Here is a 24,360-nt window from a genome sequence, read left to right on the forward strand (position 1 = left end):
ATACTTGGGGTAGCAGAAGTGGTCTAGTTGGATGGGAAGAGGAAGTTTGGGGGAAAGCAAATGGGGAGGACTGAGAAAGACACAAGTGCAGCTCACGGAGGGCCTCATGGACTAACAGAGGAGTACCAACTTTATCCTGAAAATTATGAGTTTGGTTTGAGGTTCTTCTGAGTCTATACTGTCCTTTTGTTATATCATTCTTCCCCCAAGGGTCTGGTATCAACCCGCCAGTAAGGCTAGAGATTCTGGGCCCAAACCTAGCTGGTGCCAATATCAAAGGGACCCATTCCAGGGACAGAATTCAGTAGCAAGGTTGCTGGGCAGTGGTTCCCATGAACTGGGGGGAGTGGGGTTATAGGTGGGTATCACCCCTGACATTTGAGGTCACTGTCCATTTAAAACAGATCTCAGTCTAGAGCTGGGCGGGGGGATGTTGACCAAGTCTGAGCGGCCAGTCCCAAATGGCCTGGGGTCAGTCAGCCCTGTCTTGAGGGGAATCTGTTGTTCTATTCAGGGAAATTAAGGCAAGAACCCAGCTGTGAGAGTCAGGTCAGCTCACAATAGGGAGAAACTGAATGTTACAGTTTTTCTCAGGGAGAAAGTGGGATTCCAACCCTCTCTTCATGGGGGGGCTGAAGGTGCCAGGGGTCAGGAAGGGAGATATATTCGTTCAGATTATTCTTGCTGCTGTAACAAATAACCTCAATCATTTTTGTAACCTAATATGAGTGTTTTCACCATTTGGATACCCAAGTTCCTTCCATCGCGTGGGTCCACCATTCCCCAGGGTCTGCCTCCAGGCAGAAGAAGAGAGAGAATGTGGAGAAAGCACATCTGCTTCTTAATCTCCTTGCCTAGGAGAAACACAAATCGCTTTTGCTCAAATGTGATTGGAAGGAACTGGTCACATGACTTCACCTAGTTGCAAGGGTAGCTGGGAAATGTAGTTCTTGGCTGGGCTGTGCTCCTCAGGGAGAACTCTATATCACAGAAGGGGATGCATTTTGATGAACAGCGGGCCACCCCTGCCATGGGAGCCCAGCAGACACTCCATCAGAAAGAGGCCTCAGTGAGCCCAGCTGTGGGTTGGGATCATGTCTTTGCCCTGCTGATGACAAGCAGTTGTCCCAGGTACAGCTCGGCCCCTGAAATGGTCTGAATGGATTTGAGCTCTTTCCAACCCAACAGACTGTGGAATTGGACTGAGGAGATAAGGGCTCGGTGAAACGCGGAGTCTTGCAAAGTACACAGGAAAAATAAACTTATGCATGAAATGACAATTTCCTGACAGTGGGACCTGTGTTCCGGGAACAGCTTCTGAGCACACAGGGTTTGAGATAAATCAGGTTTTTCTCCTGCAGCTTCCGTTTGTGCTCAGGTTGTGTTTGATCAGCTCGATTTCTGTTTGGAATCAAGGACCTTATCCCACTCGTTTATTCCTGGGCTTCTCCTGGAGCTGCAGTGCATGTGTGTAAGGCTGAATTCATAGCCTGAAGACATTCTCTCAGCAGCTCCTTGTAATGATCTAAATATAGACGCCTCACCTCGGGTACAGAGCAAGGAGGGGAGAGACTGCTTTGCAGACTCCTTGCTGCGGCATCCTTGGTTGAGGGCCGGAGGACAGGATTCGAGTCTCAGCCTCTCCACTTACTCTCTGAGATCTTGACAAGTTACAAGACCTTTAGTACTGTTCCTTCCTCTGTAAAATGGGAACAGCTGCCATGACAGAAACAGATGAGTTCAAAAGAGTGTGGTAAACTGTAAAGTGATGTGTTAACATTAGTGATCATGGCAGGGTTCATGGGTGTGTTAAAGCACAGACTCTGGAGCCGACCATCTGAATTCTGATTCGCATCCAGGCTTTGCTACTTTCTGACTCAGTGACTTGGGTAAGTTACTGCATGCACCTATCTGCAGCTCAGTTCCTCATTTATACAGTGAGATAATAATAGCACCTGCCTCATGAGGGTGTTGCGGGATCAGGTGAGCTAATGTATGGGAAGAGCTGAGCACGATCTCTGGCCTTTAGTTCCTGCTCAGTAAACCCTGGTGGTAATCACTGCTCCACGCATGCAGGCCTCTGATTTTCTGTCCACTGTATCTTTTTTTCTTTTGTTTCATCCTGCTGCAGCGCCTTTTTCCCAGTCTCCCTGGGTGTGGTTCTCACTCATGCTTTGAGGCTCAGCAACAATGCTCACTCCTCTGGGAAGCCTGCTCTGATACCTGAGGGGCAGTGTTACCGAACGAGGTTCGCTCTGCCCGACACGAAGCAAACCAAAACACTTAGACGCGGAGGCTTTCAGGAAAGAGAGGGTTTATTCACAAGGCAGCCAAGTGAGGAGATGGGAGAATACATCTCAGGTCTACCTCCCCAAGAGCAAGGGGCCTGCGGTATTTATGGGATAAAAGAATGAAGAAGCACGGGAGCATGGGGAAAGGTGATTGGAAAAAGGTGCAGTAATCGTTGTTCTGTGCAGGTTTAACTAAGCTACAGGGCTCTGCAAGTTCAAAGGTGGAGGCTTAGCATGATCTGAGGGTGGAGTTTTCAGCCCTCTGAGGTCAAAAGTTCACAGAGCGGACACTCACACATGCCCAGCTGGAGGATCGTTGGTCCTATCCAGTCTTACCCAGCTCAGCTCAAACTAGACACAGCCGACCACAAATTCCAGGAAAACTACTTGGGCAAACATCTTATTGTTCAGAGGACACGCAAGTCCTTGATTGGTGAAGTCAGGTGAAATGGATTTGACTAATGATTACCCACAGTTTCAACAGGCTGCATGAATCCCGGGAGTGCTGGTGCTTCCTGCAGGCATGCAACAGGACAGAGCTGCCTGGTATCACCCTGCAACATTTTCCTCCAGTGTCTGAAGTTCCTGTAAATCATCCCTCTGCTGGGATGCTTGGATACATGTCTCTTCTCTCTTACTAGACCGGGAGCTCTTCAAGGGCAGGGCAGGTTAGTTTCGGTTATGCTTGCTGCTGTAACAAATAGTACCAATAATTTAGTAGTTTAACACATTCACATTTATTATCTCAGGCCAGCACCAGGCATCTGGTAGGAGTACCACATTATGGTTTTTAAAATAAATTTATTTATTTATTTATTTTTGGCTGCATTGGGTCTTTGTTGCTGTGTGCGGGCTTTCTCTAGTTGCAGCGAGTGGGGGCTACTCTTCATTGTGGTGCACAGGCTTCTCATTGCAGTGGCTTCTCTTGTTGTGGAGCACGGGCTCTAGGTGCGCAGGCTTCAGTAGTTGTGGCACATGGGCTCAGTAGTTGTGGCTCCCGGGCTCTAGAGCACAGGCTCAGTAGTTGTGGCACATGGGCTTTGTTGCTCCGCGGCATGTGGGATCTTCCCGGACCAGGGCTCGAACCTGTGTCCCCTGCATTGGCAGGCAGATTCTTAATCACTGTGCTACCAGGGAAGTTCTCACATTATGTTTTAAATGAATGAAAGAATGAACAAAGGAATGGTCAAAGTTCTCCTTAGGAGAAAAGATCTTTTTGGATCTACCTTACAGCACTTGAGGGAGAGATATTTACCCAGCAGCTTCCATGAGCTCAGAGGGGAGGGTGGGAGTGAAGGTAGAAGGACAAGAGGGTCCAGGCTCCCAGTCTAGGGGGGTGAGGGGCAGAAGGAAGGGAGCAATTTGCCCAGAGTTATCTCAAGTCCATGCTCTTAACTGCAGTGCTGTCTGAGGCCGGCTCTTCAGACCTGGGCCTATTGTGCTATTTACATACCTGGGAGGGCTGCTGAGTTTTCAGGACACTGGCTCATATGTGACATATTTGTGCCTTTGCTCAAAATATCATCTAGATACTGATACTTAAAGTGTGATCTGCAGACTGGCAATTTCAGCATCACCTGGGACAAATGCAGAATCTCAGGGCCAGCCCAGCCCTCCTAAGTCAGAACTTCTGGGGTGGAGTCCAGTAGTCTCTTTTGACAAGCCCTCCAAGTGATTCTGCTGTGAAGCACTAGTCTCCAAGGCGTTGCTCCTTCCAGAATGCTCTGTGGATGCCTGTTCTGGGGATGGGTCCTCTCTCTCTCCTCCCTCCCTCAGCTTCATGTTCCATGTTTATTTAGACACTCCATGGCTGGTGTCCTGCAGACGACACTAATCCTCTGAAACACCATCTTCATGACCACACAATAGCTGCCCTGCATCCAGTAAGTTGTCGGCACCACAATGCTCCTAGTTGACTCTTCCCACGTGTACTGCAGGCTTCTCAAGGCTGTGAGTATCGTTGGTCTTGGAAACTGGGCTCCCAGGTCCTCCCAGCTGCCATCTCCCACCTCTTGATTTACACATGCAGGTGTGAGGGGCAGCACCCATTAGAAATACATGCCAGGCGGGTTTTACTTTTGCACTATAAAAATGGATACATCTGCCATCCATAAAGGCTTATTTATTGCTAAGAGTTCATTATATATGCATGAAAAACCAACGAATTTAACTCTGGCAGTAACTTCCTGCCTGAGGCTGGGTACAGGGTTGGAATTCAGGGTTAGGTGGGGGCAGCTAAGGTGAGCTTGGAGGGTTGGACCTGCAGGTGGATGCTAAGGGTCCGGAGGTACAAGGCAGGCTTCCAGTCCTGGCCTGGCATGGCTAGGGGTATGATTCTAGGCAGGTCTAGCCTCTCTCAGCCTCAGTTTCTCACCTGTAAAATGGGGATAATCATACCTACTGCCTGAAATTATATTAGCAATTAAAATTATACAGTATTTCATCAAACCAAAGCCTCTGACTACTGAAGGTGCAGGATTATGCATCACTAAAAAAGAAAAAAGGTTCTGCCAACTAAACTGGATTCCATGCTTTTTAATCACTCTGAATTTTTATTTTATGCTTACTGAAAGAGCATAAAATAAAAATTGAAAGAGCTCTTTTAAATTCATTTAGGCATAGATTCTATGAATGCTTGCATACATTAGAACGAAAATACAAGCAAAATAAATTGGTGAAGGTATTCCTAAAACTTTTCTACACTCAAGAGTTTAATTTCTCTGAATGCTTTCTGACTCAGATGTCGATGTCTGTATTTTTCCACATAATCTTGTTCTTTGTGCTACTGAGAGGGTTCCCGATGCAGCAATTTTTGGAAGACTGCTCTCAACTCTGCCCCCAGGATTTTTTTTTCCCAAGCTGCCCATTCTGCAAATTTTGATGCTAGAATTTTTAGAATATATCAGGAGGTGTCAAGGGAAGGTTTGCAGACAATCAGGACTTATGTTCCTGTATTAAATGGCTCTGTAGAAACAGAAACAAGAGGATACATATCTGAGGGGTAGGAAGAGAGAGACAGAGGGAGAGAGAGAGAAAGAGAGAGAGTGAGAGAGAGAGTGCTTTATTATGGGAATTGACCCATTTGGCTATGGAGATTGAGAGGTCCCATTTGCAAGGTGAAGAACCAGGAATCTGGTCCGAGTCCAAAGGCCTAAGAATTGCGGGGCTGAGGACTAAGTCCCAGTCTGAGTCCAAAGGCCCGAGAACCAGGAGCACCCAAATCCCAAGGCAGGAGAAGGTGGATGTCTTGGCTCAAGTAGAGAGAGCAAATACATCCTTCCTCTGCCTTTTTGTTCTATTCAGGCCCTCAGCACATTGGATGGTGCCCACCCTCACTGAGGAGGGTGATGTTAGTTTTTGTTCTAGCTCGAATCTCTACTGGAGACACCCTCACAGACCCACCCAGGAATAATGTGCTACCTGCTATCTGGGCATCCCTCAGCCCAGTCAAGTTGGCACAGGAAATTAACCACCACAGTCTGGTGGAAGTAGTTGATTGAATTGTGGGTCTCGCCCCTGTGCACCGGGAATCCCGAGCAAGTTTATTCACGCACGACCACAGCCATGCCACGGTGCCTGCCTCACCTTCTTGCCAGACGCATCCCCATTTCAGAGATGTTAAAGTGGGAAAAGAAGGGGCATCTAGAATCAATCACATGTGATAGATGTAAAACGCTTGTCCGTGAGTCTGCCACGTAAGAATGGAGAGGAAATTAACATTTGCTGCATGCCCTCTGCGTACCAGGCATATTAGTTAGCTCAGCCTGCTGTAACAAAATACCAGAGATTGGGTGGCTTAAACACCAGAAACTCATTTTTTTTCACAGTTCTAGAGACTGGAAGCCTGAGGTCAAGGTGTCAGCAGGGTTGGCTTTTTCTGAGGCCTCTCTCCTTGGGTTGTAGATGGGCATCTTCTTGTGTCTTCACATGGTCTTCCCTCTGTGCATGTCTGTGTCCCAATCCCTTCATATAAGGACACCAGTCATATTGGCTGAGGGCCCTGCCTAATGAGCTCATTTTAACTTAATCACCTCTTTAAAGACCCTATCTCCCAAGGCAGTCACATTCGGCAGGACTTGGGGTTAGGGCTCCAACGTAGCGATTTGGTGCGGGGGACACAATTCAGCCCCCTAACACAGGCCCAGTGTGGCTGCTTTGCAAACAGGATCTCCTTTCAGCTGTGCGGTGATCAAATTGAGTTTTATCTGTATTTTACTGATTAAGAAACTAAGAGATTAAGGCTCTAAGAGATTATCTGTCAAAGATCACACACCTGGCAGGGGCGAAGATTTGACTTTCACACCCGGGAGAGGCCTGTGCTGTGCCTTTTCTGCCACAAGAGTTTCTCTTGTCAGCTGTGCTTTATGGAGCCTGAGGGGATGTCAGGCATGGCCACCTCCCCACCCCCTGCCCTCCCAGAAGCTGCAGGGTAGGGGAGGGGGTGGGAGGGAGGAGGCCTGACTTCCTGCTTACCCCTCCCTCCCGTCATTAATCAGAGCTCTTCCAATATCTTACTGGGCTCCCTTATAAATTTTTATTTGAAGCAAGGGTGGCTGGGCAGAGAAGTTTGAATATTTCTATATTACATAGTCTGTTCGTTTCCTAGGGCTGCTGTACAAATGACCACAAACCGGGTGGCTTAAAACAACAGAAACTTATTCACTCAGTTCTGGAGGCTAGATGTCTGAAATCAGGGTGTCAGCAGGGCCATGCTCCCTCTGAAGGCTCTAGGGGAGGATCCTTCCTTGCCTCTTCCCAGCTTCTGGTGGTTTCCAGCATCCCTTGGCTTGTGAATGCATCCCTCCAATCTTTCTCCACTGTCACGTGGTCTTCTTCCTCTAGGCGTGTGCGTCTATGTCTTCTCTTCTTATAAGAGCACCATTCATGTTGAATTTAGGGCCCGTCTTAATCCAGTATGACCTTACCTTAATGACATCTGCAAAGACCCTATTTCCAAATAAGGTCACATTCACAGGTTATCTGGGGTTAGTATTTCAAGATATCTTTTGGAGGGGACACAATTTGAACAGTAATGCATGCATGGCATCATTAAGCAAGAACGTGTGTTAGAGTAGAAGCTGATGTCACAGATGTGGGACGTGCAGGCAGAGCCCAAAGATGATGCATGAAGCTGAGAGTGGTCACAGGGGTCAGAGTGATGGAGTGGGGTCCAAGGGATAAAATGGTCTGACTTCACTTTTTGGGGGGACATGTCTAACCAACCTGTCATTTGATGAGCTTGTTGGGTCTGGGCTGCGCTGTGCTCAATCATCTGTCCCACTCATTTGCTCCCAAACCCCTAAGCCCCAACATTCGACAGGGAGAAGGCGGGGTGGATGACGGTTGGTAAACACTGGGACCACCCTCTCACTTTTGTCCTCACTGATGAGGCAGAAGTCTTTGAAGACAGCAGGGGGCTCTGCTTTGAATCTGAGGCATCACAGAGTTTTATTCTTTTATAATCCTTGGTGGGGAGCTTCCAAAAATACCTTATCCTTGAGCAGTTTTCATTATGAACGCTAGTTGCTCAAACTTGACTAATTCAGGTTAACTTAGATCCCAGTGGAGTTTTTTCTTTGTTTCTCCTGGCATCCTCTGATGTGAGGCCAAACAAATTCACATAGAGGATGTGAGCCCACACTTCTCCCTGCATTATATCAGAAGGGCCCTGGGAGTGTATTAATAGCCTGGAGTCACGGTACAAATGGTTATTTATGTGTGTAGATGATGGCTAAAGTACACCCTCCAGTAATTATTCACAATTAACAAGCACTTCAGTAAATCAACAAAATCTGTTCTTGATCCATTGAGGCAGCAATTCTTTATCTGGAACTCATGTACTTGAAACTTCTGGTTAACCGGCCCTCCCACACAGCTCCAGAACAAAGCTAATTAGAGATTATAATCATGACCTTCTGGCTCTGGAAGGGGATTCCAGCTTTGGAGAGTTCCAGTGTGCCCTTGGGCAAACAGTAGGAACTAGGCTTCTCTCCCTGCTTGTCTGTTCTAAGTTGATGTCCTTGTTTCAGGTGCCTGTGATAATGCAGTTTATGGAGGGTCTGGAATGTCTGACCTGGAAGAAACCTCCAAGAGGTTCCCATTATATTCTTACATTTTACTTGAGGAGGCTGAGCCCAGGGAGGTTGAGTGATGCACTCATCTTTGCCTCTGTCTCCTGGACCTGTGTTCTCTCTATTACATCACAGTATATTGGACATAATTCAGCTGCTATGTTGATCATCTCTGGATTGGTTTTATGGCCAAAGACAGGATCCAGAAGACAGATCCTGTTTTTTTTGGTTTTGTTTTAATGATGAAGAAAATTAACTAAAACCTTATGCATGGATTGTATAAGTGTTGGCTGAGTCTGGATCCTTGAGGATAAATGTGAGATGCATGAAACTTATGCCCACCAGTGTAATTTGGTACATTTCCACTACCCTTGCCTTCCCTCACTCCCTACATTCAATCTGTTAGCAGTCCTGCTGACACTGCTTTGAAAATGTTTCCAAAATCTGACTGCTTCCGACCAATCCACAGCTCCCACCCAGGTCCCAGACACCGTCTTTGCTCACCCCGGGTGACTTTCACCTTCTGGTTGTGGAAATTCCTAGGGTTTTTATTTTCCCAGAATTTTTTTTTGTAACCCTACACCTTACTAAACTCTCTTAAGCCTCCTTTTTAGAATCTCTGCTTCCATGTTTCTCATCACGACTTAGAATACAATACAAACTCCTAACCTGGGCCTCAAGCCCTGAAAAGACTTGACCTCTGTCCACCTCTCTGACCTCATACCCAACCATTCTACACTCTCTCACTCTGTTCCCATCACCCTGGCCTTGATATACTTCGAATCTGCCAAGCTCATTCCTACCACAGGACCTTTGCACAGGCTATTTTCTCCATCTGGAATGTTTTTTGCCCAGGTGGTTTCTTGGCTCACTCTTCCATTTTATTCAGATCTGTGCTCAAATATCACCTCTTCGGAGAGGCTTTCCCAACCGCCATGTCTAAAATAATGCCTCCACTCTTTCATTTTGTATTTCCTTATGCTGCTTTAGTGTTGTAAAGAACATTTAACACTGCCTTATTATAAGAAACAATACTATTTGTAAATGTTTATTTGTTTCTCTGTTATATGTCTACCTGACCTGCTGGAATTTAGGCTCTGTGAGGGCTAGAATTAAGATAACTCCCCATTTCTTACACCAGTGCCTGGCACATGGTAGATGCTCAGCAAATAACAGTTGAAAAAAAATAATAAGCTAAAAATTCGGAACCAATAAGAGAGTTCAGTAAGGTGTCTGGTTACAAAAAAAAAAAAATTCTGGGAAAATAAAAACCCTAGGAGTTTCCATAACCAGAAGGTGCAGTACCTACATGAAATAAATAGCAAAAACTCATAGAGGCATATGAAAGCTGACAAGTGAATGGAGAGACATACCATGATTTTGGATGTGAAGACTTAGTATTGTAAAGAAAATAAGTTTCCCCCAAAGAGTTAATAAATTGAATGCAATTTCAACCCAATGCCCTTAGGAATTTATTTTGTAGCTTGACTAAATTATTCAAAAACTCATTTGGAGGTGTGGCCAAGACGGCAGAGTAGGAAGACCCTGAGCTCACCTCCTCCTACAGGCACAAAGAATTTACAACTAGTTACAGAACAACTCTCTACGAGAATGACGTGAAGACTAGCAGAAAAGATTTTCCACAACTAAAGATGTAAAGAAGGAACCACAACGAGACACGTAAATGGGAGGATAATCACAACTCCAGAGGTTCTCCCCAAGGAGTGAAGGGTCCAAGCCTCACATCAGACTCCCCAGCCTGTGGGTCCTGTGTGAGAAAGACAAGCCCCAGAACGTCTGGCTTTGAAGGCCAGTAGGGCTTGCGTACAGGAGAGCCAGAGGGAGGTAAGAAACAGCATCTCTGTTCTTGAAGGGCACATGTAAAATATCACATGCTCTGAGTCCTAGTGCAGAACCAATAATCTGAAAGGAGCCTGGGTCAGACTCACTTTTTGATCTTAGAGAGCCTCCCGGAGAGGCAGAAGGTAACTGGGACTTCCCCTGGGGAGATAGACGCTGGAAAGAGCCATCTGGGGAGCTTGTTCTACCGTGAAGGCACTGGTGCTGGCAAGTGCCATTTTGGAGCCCTGCCTCTGGCCTATTAGTGCCAGAGGCTTATCTGCCCACCAATAGGATGGCACTAGCCCTGGGACCCCCTGGACCCCATAGCCAGCCATGCTGGGACATGACTCCACCCACCAGCAGGCCAGCACCAGCCCCGAGATCCCCTTGGTCACACAGACAGCCATGCAGGAACCTGGCCCCGCTCACCAGCAGGAAAGAAGCTCCCGCATAAGGCAGGGCCTGGCAACCAATCAGGCCTAGGGCTGGCCCCACCAACAAGCGCACACACAGTAGTTGGCTCTGCCTTAACAGGAGGGCCCATGCAGCTGACAGCTATATGCCCCTAGAGCACATAGCTCTGGTGACCAGAGGGGAGTGTGCTGCTGGGCTCATAGGACTTGTCCTACATAAGGCTACTTCTCCAAGATCAGGAAATGTAACCACTCTATTTAATACATAGAAATAAACACAGAGAATAGGCAAAATGGGGAGACAGGGGAGTATGTTCCAAATGAAGGAACAAAACAAAACCCCAGTAGAAAAAACATAAGTGGAGATAAGCAATCTAACTGATGAAGAGTTCAAGGTAATGGTCATAAAGATACTCAACCAACTCAGCAGAAGAATAGATGAGCAAGGTGAAAAGCTTAATAAAGAGTTAGAAAATAGTAGTCATAGAGGGAACTTACCTCAAAATAATAAAGGCCATATATGACAAACCCACAGCCAACATTGTTCTCAATAGTGAAAAACTGAAACCATTTCCTGTAAGATACAGGAACAAGACAAGGTTGTCCACTCTCACCACTATTATTCAACATAGTTTTGGAAGTTTTAGCCACAGCAATCAGAGAAGAAAAAGAAATAAAAGTAATACAAATCAGAGAAGAAGAAGTAAAGCTGTCACTGTTTGCAGATGACATGATACTATACATAGAGAATCCTAAAGATGCCACCAGAAAACTACTAGAGCTAATCAATGAATTTGGTAAAGTAGCAGGATACAAAATTAATGCACAGAAATCTCTTGCATTCCTATACACTAATGATGAAAAATCTGAAAGAGAAATTAAGGAAACACTCCCATTTACCATTGCAACAAAAAGAATAAAATACCTAGGAATAAACCTACCTAAGGAGACAAAAGACCTGTATGCAGAAAACTATAAGACACTGATGAAAGAAATTAAAGATGATACCAACAGATGGAGAGATAGACCATGTTCTTGGATTGGAAGAATCAACACTGTGAAAATGACTATACTACCCAAAGCAATCTACAGATTCAATGCCATACCTATCAAACTACCAATGTCATTTTTCACAGAACTAGAACAAAAAAATCTTAAAATCTGTATGGACACACAAAAGACCCTGAATAGCCAAAGCAGTCTTGAGGGAAAGAAACGGAGCTGGAGGAATCAGACTCCCTGACTTCAGACTATACTACAAAGCTACAGTAATCAAGACAATATGGTACTGGCACAAAAACAGAAACATAGATCAATGGAACAAGATAGAAAGCCCAGAGATAAACCCACACACTTATGGTCAACTAATCTATGACAAAGGAGGCAAGGATATACAATGGAGAAAAGACAGTCTCCTCAGTAAGTGGTGCTGGGAAAACTGGACAGCTGCATGTAAAAGAATGAAATTAGAACACTCCCTCACACCATACACAAAAATAAACTCAAAATGGATTAGAGACCTAAATTTAAGACCGGACACGATAAAACTCTTAGAGGAAAACATAGGAAGAACACTCTTTGACATAAATCACAGCATGATCTTTTTTGATCCACCTCCTAGAGTAAGGGAAATAAAAACAAAAATAAACAAATGGGACCTAATGAAACTTCAAAGCTTTTGCACAGCAAAGGAAACCATAAACAAGACAAAAAGACAACCCTCAGAATGGGAGAAAATATTTGCAAACAAATCAATGGACAAAGGATTAATCTCCAAAATATATAAACAGCTCATGCATCTCAATATTAAAAAAACTAACAACCCAATCCAAAAATGGGCAGAAGACCTAAATAGACATTTCTCCAAAGAAGACATACAGATGGCCAATAAGCACATGAAAAGCTGCTCAACATCACTAATTATTAGAGAAATGCAAATCAAAACTACAATGAGGTCTCACCTCACACCAGTTAGAATGGGCATCATCAGAAAATCTACAAACAACAAATGCTGGAGAGGGTGTGGAGAAAAGGGAATCCTCTTGCACTCTTGGTGGGAATGTAAATTGATACAGCCACTATGGAGAACAGTATGGAGGTTCCTTAAAAAACTAAAACTAGAATTACCATATGATCCAGCAATCCCACTACTGAGCATATACCCAGAGAAAACCATAATTCAAAAGGACACATGCACCCCAATGTTCATTGCAGCACTTTACAATAGCCAGGTCATGGAAGCCACCTAAATGCCCATCGACAGACGAATGGATAAAGAAGTTGTGGTACATATATATAATGGAATATTACTCAGCCATAAAAAGGAACGAAACTGAGTCATTTGTTGAGACGTGGATGGATCTAGAGACTGTCATACAGAGTGGAGTAAGTCAGAAAGAGAAAAACAAATACCGTATGCTAACACATATATATGGAATCTAAAAAAAAATAAAAAAATAAAATTGGTTCTGAAGAACCTAGGGGCAGGACAGGAATAAAGACGCAGATGTAGAGAATGGACTTGAGGACATGGGGAAGGGTAAGGGTAAACTGGGACAAAGTGAGAGAGTGTCATGGACATATATACACTACCAAATGTAACATAGATAGCTAGTGGGAAGCAGCCGCATAGCACAGGGAGATCAGCTCAGTGCTTTGTGACCACCTAGAGGGGTGGGATAGGGAGGGTGGGAGGGAGACGCAAGAGGGAGGAGATATGAGGGTATATGTATTTGTATAGCCTATTCACTTTGTTAGAAATTAGAAACTAACACACCATTGTAAAGCAATTATACTCCAATAAAGATGTTAAAAACAAAAAAAGAGTTAGAAAATAAAAAGAAGAAACAAACAGAGCTGAAGAATGCAATAACTGAAATAAAAATATACTAGGAGGTAAAAAAATAGCTGGTCAGTCTCCTTCAAGAATGTCAAGGTCATGAAAGATAAGGAAGTGATCATACACAATCACCCGAATTATAAAAAGTAACATTTAAGAGGATAACGTAGTAGTTAAGAAAGCGCAGACTCTGGAATCCGGCTAAGTTCAAATTCTGAGGAATGTCAGGTTGAAGGACGCTGAGAAGGTATGACAACTAAATATCGATACAGTGTAGGATCCTGGTTTGGATGCTGGGGCAGATAAAGGACATTAAAGGGAAAACTGGTGAAAATCAAATAAGGTCTGCAGATAATTTAATAGCATTATATCAATGTTAATTTTCTGGTTTTGATCATTACACTATGGTTGTGTAAGTTCTTTTTTTTTTAAATTAATTAATTAATTTTATTTTTGGCTGTGTTGGGTCTTCGTTTCTGTGCGAGAGCTTTCTCTAGTTGCGGCAAGTGGGGACCACCCTTCATCGTGGTGCGCGGGCCTTTCACTGTCACGGCCTCTCTTGTTGCGGAGCACAGGCTCCAGACGCGTAGGCTCAGTAGTTGTGGTTCACAGAACCAGTTGCTCCGTGGCATGTGGGATCTTCCCAGACCAGGGCTCCAAGCCGTGTCCCGTGCACTGGCAGGCAGATTCTCAACCACTGTGCCACCAGGGAAGCCCTGCTTGTGTAAGTTCTTAACATAAGGGGAAGCTGGGTAAAGGGTACACAGAAACTCTCAATTCTATTATTGCAAATTTTCTGAAAGTCTAAAATCATTTCAAATTAAGAGCTAAAAATAGTTTACTATAAGAATAAGGTGGGAAAATAATAGATTATTCAGCCAATGGTGGGAAGACAATTAGCTAAGCATTTGGAGAAATACGTAATTTGTATAATATGTATATTACATATGTTTTATTTATAAAAATGTAATTCATACCAGAAACCAAAATAAATTCCATGTGGATTAAATATTCCTCAGCAACCAAGAGAGAAAGTTACATATTCTCTTGGAAGCAAAATATGAGAAATTAAGGTTAGATGAAGCAATGTTGGAAAATGAATATGCCATTTATACACAATGATGAGAAGTCAGTTAATATCTGTGTTACTATTTTAATTAATATTTATAGTGTAATATATTTATGTTAATATCTATTTTTATAAAAATACGTTGTTATCCATACCTTTCTAATTATCTACTTAGGGATATCCTGGTCAGTTTTCAGGTGAAAGTCAGAGAGATTTGGGTTCAAATTTAGCCTTCCCTGCAAACTAGCTATGACTGCATCTATATTTAGGTGTTAATTAATTAATTAGACTAATATGTGTTGAGTGACCAATCATGGTGCTAGGATTCCTATACTGTTTTAGCTTTTAGCCTCAATTAATTCACTTGTAAACTAGAGATTACAGTATCTATCTCTTAGGACTGTTGAGAGGTAATAAAAATGGCAAATTGAAGTTTTGGATCAAAACCTGGTATATTTTGGGTGCTCCTTCAATGTTGGTGCTTCCTACATCCATAAATTACGCACTACTTCATTTGTAAGTGACCACACAAATCTCCTGAATCATAAAAAATAACATTCAAGAGTCTAATGTCATGGTTAAGAAAGCACAGACTCTGGAATCAGGCTAGGTTCAAACTATAGCTCTTCTACATGTGAGCTCCGTGACCTTGAACAGGTTACTGAAGTTTTCTGTGCCTCAGTTCCCCATCTATGGATGGTGGACAATAAGGGGATCTACCTAATAAGGATGTTATGAAGATTGAATGAGTTAAGATTTGAAATGCATTTGGAATAATACCCATAACATAATAAGTGCCATATAAAGGTTTGCTACATAGAATGTTTTCAAAATAGATCATGAGGGCAAAAATCACTTTACTCTCTGCATTGAGATTGGAAAATGGTGCTATCATTTTTAGCTCTGTTAAGACCTAACCAGCTTCTGGGAATCAGTCCATGCCTTTTGCCGTGGGCCTAGAGATCCAAAGCCTCATTCACAGCAAAGCAATGAGCTTATGAGGGGAGAGGGCGGGGAGGAAGGGGGGGAGGTTCTGCAATCACATTAAAAGTGTAGCAAATACAAGGAAGTGATTTCAGACCGATTTGCTAATGAATTATTAATCTTAACACTTGTGATAGCATATCTGCAGAGTAAATCATGTTGGTCTAAATAACCCAAATTTACTTATAACTAAGAAAGAAATGAGACCACTTTTCAGTTGTAGAAAAACAATTTCCCATAGATCATGAAGTGTTTCACAAAGATGCTAACAGATTGCTTTCCCGTGGAGAAGAGAGATTGCCCAGCAGCAAGAAAGTTCACAGGGAGCTCCAGCGGTCTGTAGGACACATGTGATCCAGACCCAAGATTGATATTCAGCTGGTTTCCCTGGTACAGCAAACCTCCTGGGGTCTGTTCTGATTGCTCCTGCCCATGCCATATTTGCTATTTAGTATTTTTAATATCACTTCTGTTTGGGACCATGGTTGTTTGATTATCAGGCTGTTTCCATGCACTGGTAGATAGTTAGTTGAAATCCAAGAGACACCAAAAGTAAAATTTGTTTGCTTTGTCAGGTTCCCTCCCTAGACCACTTGGGTACTTTTTAAATTTTAATTTAATTTAATTTATTTTTTTATACAGCAGGTTCTTATTAGTCATCAATTTTATACATATCAGTGTATACATGTCAATCCCAATCACCCAATTCATCACAACACCCCACCCCTCCGTGGCTTTCCCCCTTGGTGTCCATACGTTTGTTCTCTACATCTGTGTCTCTCCTTCTGCCCTGCAAACCGGTTCTTCTGTACCATTTTTCTAGGTTCCACATATATGTGTTAATATAAGATATTTGTTTTTCTCTTTCTGACTTACTTTACTCTGTATGACAGTCTCTAGATCCATCCACGTCTGAACAAATGACCCAGTTTCGTTCCTTTTTATGGCTGAGTAATATTCCATTGTATATATGTACCACTTCTTCTTTATCCATTTGTCTGTCGATGGGCATTTAGGTGGCTTCCATGACCTGGCTATTGTAAATAGTGCCGCAATGAACATTGGGGTGCATGTGTCTTTTTGAATTATGGTTTTCTCTGAGTTTATGCCCAGTAGTGGGATTGCTGGATCATATGGTAATTCTAGTTTTAGTTTTTTAAGGAACCTCCATACTGTTCTCCATAGTGGCTGTATCAATTTACATTCCCACCAAGAGTGCAAGAGGGTTCCCTTTTCTCCACACCCTCTCCAGCATTTGCTGTTTGTAGATTTTCTGATGATGCCCATTCTAACTGGTGTGAGGTGAGACCTCATTGTAGTTTTGATTTGCATTTCTCTAATAATTAGTGATGCTGAGCAGCTTTTCATGTGCTTCTTGGCCATCTGTATGTCTTCTTTGGAGAAATGTCTATTTAGGTCTTCTGCCCATTTTTGGATTGGGTTGTTAGTTTTTTTTAATATTGAGATGCATGAGCTGTTTATATATTTTGGAGATTAATCCTTTGTCCATTGATTCGTTTGCAAATATTTTCTCCCATTCTGAGGGTTGTCTTTTTGTCTTGTTTATGGTTTCCTTTGCTGTGCAAAAGCTTTGAAGTTTCATTAGGTCCCATTTGTTTATTTTTGTTTTTATTACCCTTACTCTAGGAGGTGGATCAAAAAAGATCATGCTGTGATTTATGTCAAAGAGTGTTCTTCCTATGTTTTCCTCTAAGAGTTTTATCGTGTCCGGTCTTAAATTTAGGTCTCTAATCCATTTTGAGTTTATTTTTGTGTATGGTGTGAGGGAGTGTTCTAATTTCATTCTTTTACATGCAGCTGTCCAGTTTTCCCAGCACCACTTGTTGAAGAGGCTGTCTTTTCTCCATTGTATATTCTTGCCTCCTTTGTCATAGATTAGTTGACCATAGGTGCGTGGGTTTATCTCTGGGCTTTCTATCTTGTTCCATTGATCTATGTTTCTGTTTTTGTGCCAGTACCATATTGTCTTGATTACTGTAGCTTTGTAGTATAGTCTGAAGTCAGGGAGTCTGATTCCTCCAGCTCCGTTTTTTTCCCTCAAGACTGCTTTGGCTATTCAGGGTCTTTTGTGTGTCCATACAGATTTTAAGATTTTTTTGTTCTAGTTCTGTGAAAAATGACATTGGTAGTTTGATAGGTATGGCACTGAATCTGTAGATTGCTTTGGGTAGTATAGTCATTTTCACAGTGTTGATTCTTCCAATCCAAGAACATGGTCTATCTCTCCATCTGTTGGTATCATCTTTAATTTCTTTCATCAGTGTCTTATAGTTTTCTGCATACAGGTCTTTTGTCTCCTTAGGTAGGTTTATTCCTAGGTATTTTATTCTTTTTGTTGCAATGGTAAATGGGAGTGTTTCCTTAATTTCTCTTTCAGATTTTTCATCATTAGTGTATAGGAATGCAAGAGATTTCTGTGCATTAATTTTGTATCCTGCAACTTTACCAAATTCATTGATTAGCTCTAGTAGTTTTCTGGTGGCATCTTTAGGATTCTCTATGTATAGTACCATGTCATCTGCAAACAGTGACAGTTTTACTTCTTCTTTTCCAATTTGTATTCCTTTTATTTCTTTTTCTTCTCTGATTGCTGTGGCTAGGACTTCCAAAACTATGTTGATTAATAGCGGCGAGAGTGGACATCCTTGTCTTGTTCCTAATCTTAGAGGAAATGGATTCAGTTTTTCACCATTGAGAACGATGTTTTCTGTGGGTTTGTCGTATATGGACTTTATTGTGTTGAGGTATGTTCCCTCTATGCCCACTTTCTGGAGAGTTTTTATAATAAATGGGTGTTGAATTTTGTCCAAAGCTTTTTCTGCATCTATTGAGATGATCATATGGATTTTATTCTTCAGTTTGTTAATATGGTGTATCACATTGATTGATTTGCATATATTGAAGAATCCTTGCATCCCTGGGATAAATCCCACTTGGTCATGGTGTACGATCCTTTTAATGTGTTGTTGGATTCTGTTTGCTAGTATTTTGTTGAGGATTTTTGCATCTATATTCATCAGTGATATTGGTCTGTAATTTTCTTTTTTTGTAGTATCTTTGTCTGGTTTTGGTATCAGGGTGATGCTGGCCTCATAGAATGAGTTTGGGAGTGTTCCTTCCTCTGCAATTTTTTGGAAGAGTTTGAGAAGGATGGGTGTTAGCTCTTCTCTAAATGTTTGATAGAATTCACCTGTGAAGCCATCTGGTCCTGGACTTTTGTTTGTTGGAAGATTTTTAATCAGTTTCAATTTCATTACTTGTGATTGGTCTGTTCATATTTTCTATTTCTTCCTGGTTCAGGCTTGGAAGGTTATACCTTTCTAAGAATTTGTCCATTTCTTCCAGGTTGTCCATTTTATTGGCATAGAATTGCTTGTAGTAGTGTCTTAGGATGCTTTGTATTTCTGCGGTGTCTGCTGTAACTTCTCCTTTTTGATTTCTATTTTTATTGATTTGCGTCCTCTCCCTCTTTTTCTTGATGAGTCTGGCTAATGGTTTATCAATTTTGTTTATCTTCTCAAAGAACCAGCTTTTAGTTTTATTGACCTTTTCTATTGTTTTCTTTGTTTCTATTTCATTTTTTTCTGCTCTGATCTTTATGATTTCTCTCCTTCTAATAACTTTGGGTTTTGTTTGTTCTTCTTTCTCAAGTTCCTTTACATGTAAGGTTAGACTGTTTATTTGAGATTTTTCTTCTTTCTTGAGGTAGGCCTGTATAGTTATAAACTTCCCTCTTAGAACTGCTTTTGCTGCATCCCATAGGTTTTGGATCGTCGTATTTTCATTGTCATTTGTCTCTAGGTATTTTTTGATTTCCTCTTTGATTTCTTCAGTGATCTCTTGGTTAGTTAGTAACGTATTGTTTAGACTCCATATGTTTGTGTTTTTTACGTTTTTTCCCCAGTAATTCATTTCTAATCTCATAAGCATTGTGGTCAGAAAAGATGCTTGATATGATTTCAATTTTCTTAAATTTACTGAGGCTTGATTTGTGACCCAAGATGTGATCTATCTTGGAGAATGTTCCGTGCGCACTTGAGAAGAAAGTGTAATCTGCTGTTTTTGGATGGAATGTCCTATAAATAGCAATTAAATCTATCTGGTCTATTGTGTCATTCAAAGCTTCTGTTTCCTTATTTATTTTCATTTTGGATGATCTGTCCATTGGTGTAAGTGAGGTGTTAAAGTCCCCCACTATTATTGTGTTACTGTCGATTTCCTCTTTTATAGCTGTTAGCAGTTGCCTTATGTATTGAGGTGCTCCTATGTTGGGTGCATATATATTTATAATTGTTATATCTTCTTCTTGGATTGATCCCTTAATCATTATGTAGTGTCCTTCCTTGTCTCTTGTAACATTCTTTATTTTAAAGTCCATTTTAGCTGATATGAGTATAGCTACTCCAGCTTTCTTTTGATTTCCATTTGCATGAAATATCTTTTTCCATCCCCTTACTTTCAGTCTGTATGTGTCTCTAGGTCTGAAGTGGGTCTCTTGTAGACAGCATATATATGGGTGTTGTTTTTGTATCCATTCAGCAAGCCTGTGTCTTTTGGTTGGAACATTTAATCCATTCATGCTTAAGGTAATTATCGATATATATGTTCCTATGACCATTTTCTTAATTGTTTTGGGTTTGTTTTTGTAGGTCCTTTTCTTCTCTTGTGTTTCTCACTTAGAGAAGTTCCTTTAGCATTTGTTGTAGAGCTGGTTTGGTGGTGCTGAATTCTCTTAGCTTTTGCTTGTCTGTAAAGCTTTTGCCTTCTCCATCTAATGTGAATGAGATCCTTGCCGGGTAGAGTAATCTTGGTTGTAGGTTCTTCCCTTTATCACTTTAAGTATATCATGCCACTCTCTTCTGGCTTGTAGAGTTTCTGCTGAGAAATCAGCTGTTAACCTTATGGGAGTTCCCTTGCATGTTATTTGTCATCTTTCCCTTGCTGCTTTCAATAATTTTTCTTTGTCTTTAATTTTTGCCAATTTGATTACTATGTGTCTCGGCATGTTTCTCCTTGATTTTATCCTGTATGGGACTCTCTGCTTCCTGGACTTGGGTGGCTATTTCCTTTCCCATGTTAGGAAAGTTTTCGACCATAATCTCTTCAAATATTTTCTCTGGTCCTTTCTCTCTCTCTTCTCCTTCTGGGACCCCTATAATGCGAATGTTGTTAAGTTTAATGTTGTCCCAGAGGTCTCTTAGGCTGTCTTCATTTCTTTTCATTCTTTTTTTTTTTTAGTCTGTTCCACAGCAGTGAATGCTACCATTCTGTCTTCCAGGTCACTTATCCGTTCTTCTGCCTCAGTTATTCTGCTCTTGATTCCTTCTAGTGTAGTTTTCATTTCAGTTATTGTGTTGTTCATCTCTGTTTGTTGTTTCTTTAATTCTTTTAGGTCTTTGTTAAACATTTCTTGCATCTTCTCGATCTTTGCCTCCATTCTTTTTCCGAGGTCCTAGATCATCCTCACTATCATTATTCTGAATTCTTTTTCTGGAAGGTTGCCTATCTCCACTGCTTTTTTGTTTTTTTTTAGAAATTCACGTTCTTTTTTATTTATTTATTTATTTATTTTATTATATATGACTGTGTCGAGTCTTCGTTTCTGTGCAAGGGCTTTCTCTAGTTGTGGCAAGTGGGGACCACTCTTCATCGCGGTGCGCGGGTCTCTCACCATCGCGGCCTCTCTTGTTGCGGAGCACAGGCTCCAGACGCGCAGGCTCAGTAATTGTGGCTCACGGGCCCAGCTGCTCCGTGGCATGTGGGATCTTCCCAGACCAGGGCTCGAACCCGTGTCCCCTGCATTGGCAGGCAGATTCTCAACCACTGCGCCACCAGGGAAGCCCTCTCCACTTCTTTAGTTGTTTTTCTGGGGTTTTATCTTGTTCCTTCCTCTGGTACATAGCCCTCTGCCTTTTCATCTTGTCTATCTTTCTGTGAATGTGGTTTTTTTCCCACAGGCTGAAAGGTTGTAGTGCTTCTTGCTTCTGCTGTCTGCCCTCTCCACTCGGGTACTTTGACCCAAGTCTGTGGCCATACCTTAACCTTTTCTTTTTTCTTTGCACAGTTCATTCAGACATGAGTGCATGTTTAACTTAATTTTGTAAGACATTAGGATGAATTAGTGCCAGGTCATTTCCTTAAGCTATAAAGATGTGATAGTGTCCCTGCGTTTTTAAAAATTACAAATGAAAAAATACTAAACCACACACAAAAAAGTGGGGTTATCAAGATTCAGAATTTGGGGAGTGTGGAGAAGGCAGTGGGAAAAATAGAGCTGGCTCTCTTTGTAATTGTGAAAGGAGAGAGGGATGAACCACGAAAAGCAGATCTTAAATGTGTAGGGGTCTGAAGCGAAGAGAAAGGGCAGGAATAGCAAAAAATATGTCTTTGAAGAATCTTTGCTTTATGAACAGAGAGTGACTCTGGGTATTACAGATCTAAGGAGTTGTCATCTTCTCAATCTTCCACAAGACGTGTAACTAAGGAGAGTTTAATAGAGGAACTGTTTACATGGGGAGGGCAGAGTTTAGGGAAAGTGACAAGAGCACTGTGGGGAACCCTTCCCACCCCAGGCCTGAAGGAGCAAGAGAATGAAGCAGTGACTGGACCTTGGAGAGGGGTCCAGCTCATTTAGGCTGGGTTCGATTTGGCTTTTTTAACAAACCTCATCCTCAGAATCAATGGCTGATAGTAATTGCTCTATAGATACCCCAGCTCCTTCTCCCCTCAAATGGGCTCTATATTAGTTCCCAGTGGAGCTTAAGTCCCCATAGCAGGTGGCTTAATAATGCACCCTTTATTGAATGTCTACCAGAAAAAGGGAAAGCAAGGCTTAAATCCCAAGAGAGGGGAGCACTCTGAGGATAGCCAGGTAGGAGTGGTAGCCTTTAGAAGAAGGATGCAGCCAATTTGCAGTCCCCTGGAAGGGAGGGAGCTGGGGGAATAATGATAATAATACCCCAATCATACGCTCCAATATTTGCTCCAATATTCCAGTCTCTTTTCCTGCGAGCTTCCTCTGAAGCCAGAGAAGACTTCTCTGCTAACAAGGTAGCACAGAGCGCTGTGGAGTAAACATTGCTCAGGGTGATCTCCACTTCCTGGTATACACACCCCTGTATATTCCCCACCGATTAAGTGAGGTCCGGACTTATTGACTCACTTCTAATGAATAGAATATGGCAGAAGTAATGGACATCACTTCTAAGAGCAGACTATAAAAAGACTGTGGTTTCCAGCTTAGGAATATTCTCTCATGCTTTCTCACTCTCTCATTCTGAGGGAAGCCAGCTCATGTTGTAAGCCGCCTTGTGGAGGGACCCACAAGGCAAGGAACTGTGGGAAGCCAACAACCACACAGGTGGGCTTGGAAGCAGGTCCTCCCCCAGTTGAGCCTTTCAATGAGACCACAGACTCGGGTGACAGTTTGGCTGCAACCTCATGAGACATCTTAAGTCAGCGACACCCAACTATGCTGTGCCTGGGTGTCTGATCCCCAGAAACTGTACGATAAGACATGTTTGTTATTGTTAAGCTGCTAAGTTTGGGGGAGATGTGTCATATCGAAATTGACAACTAATCTCCTATTTCTCTTCCCTACTTGCCTGCTGGTATTTTCTTCATGTCCCAAATAAACGACGTGCACTTGAATCCATGACTCAAGGTCTGTTTCTGGGGGCAGCCCAAACTAAGAAAACACACAAAGAAACAGAGGCTGGGAGAGAGGAAGGAACTTTCTGGAAGTTCTGCTGTGGGCTCAAACATTTGATTCTGAGTCTGGTGCTTATAGCACCACTTCCCACAGGGAGAGTCACTGATCAGGGAAAGGGGGAGCACCTGAAAGAGTGCTGGACTTGAAGTCAGAGAGCCTGGCTTCAAGCTGTCCCTCTGCCCATTCTTCTGGTGCCAAGGGTATTTGATTCTTCAGGGACTGTTTTCCCAGCTGAAAAACTCTAATGACTAACTCAAGGGGATGAGGATTAAATGAGCTTGAAGCCAATGACCAGGGCTTTGGAAACATGTGACTTAGTGCAAATGTGAGTCATTATTGTAGGCAAAATGGCCATTGGTCCCCAGATCGCTAATCAGAGGACCGGCCATGTGACCCTCGAGTGGCATGGGACTTTGAAGCTGCCCCACTGGGCTTCCGGGCCCGATGGGCTTCTGAGCAAGTTCTTTTCTTTGCCTGGAATGCCGAGTGCCCTTGGAGAGGAGGCAAAGCAAGCAGCAACCCAGCCCACTCCGCTCTGGCAACTCAGCGGCTCTCTCAAACAGAAGCATTGTGTCCCAAGGCCCTTTTAAAATAATCCTACCTTGAGATGTTTATATACAAACCTGGGAAAGAATGGGGGTATTATGTCTGTGACAGAAAGTGCTCATAAATAAGAAGGCGCCATTTCTTGTTCATTTCCAAGGTTGCTCTGAGGGCTGCTGCCATTGGAGCTGGGCCTGGGTGCAATCTGACTTGCTGGATGGGCTTTTCTTGGGGTTTTGTTGGGCCTTGTCAATCAGGCTTGCTGCGGGGAAGGATTGTGTTTTGTCTTGGAGTTCCAGGAGTTTCTCTGCAGCACTGCTTATCTGCCTTGTCACTGGGGCCTGACTTCCTCCACTAGATGGAAGATACACTTCAGAAAAATCACTTTTCTTTGTAATCAAGGCTTATAACATGTTTCAGTGAATTCTTCAGAATCACTTGTAATCATTGTAGAGAGTCCTTGGGGGACAGGGCGCGGATGAGTTTGAATGCAGCGTGTGACACACACACACATCATGGGTTGCCCTCAATTATTCTCTTGTTAGATCTGCCACCAAAACGTATCATCTTCAGGCA

The sequence above is a fragment of the Eschrichtius robustus genome, chromosome 16 (assembly GCF_028021215.1).
Source record: "Eschrichtius robustus isolate mEscRob2 chromosome 16, mEscRob2.pri, whole genome shotgun sequence".
Classification (NCBI taxonomy): Eukaryota; Metazoa; Chordata; class Mammalia; order Artiodactyla; family Eschrichtiidae; genus Eschrichtius; species Eschrichtius robustus.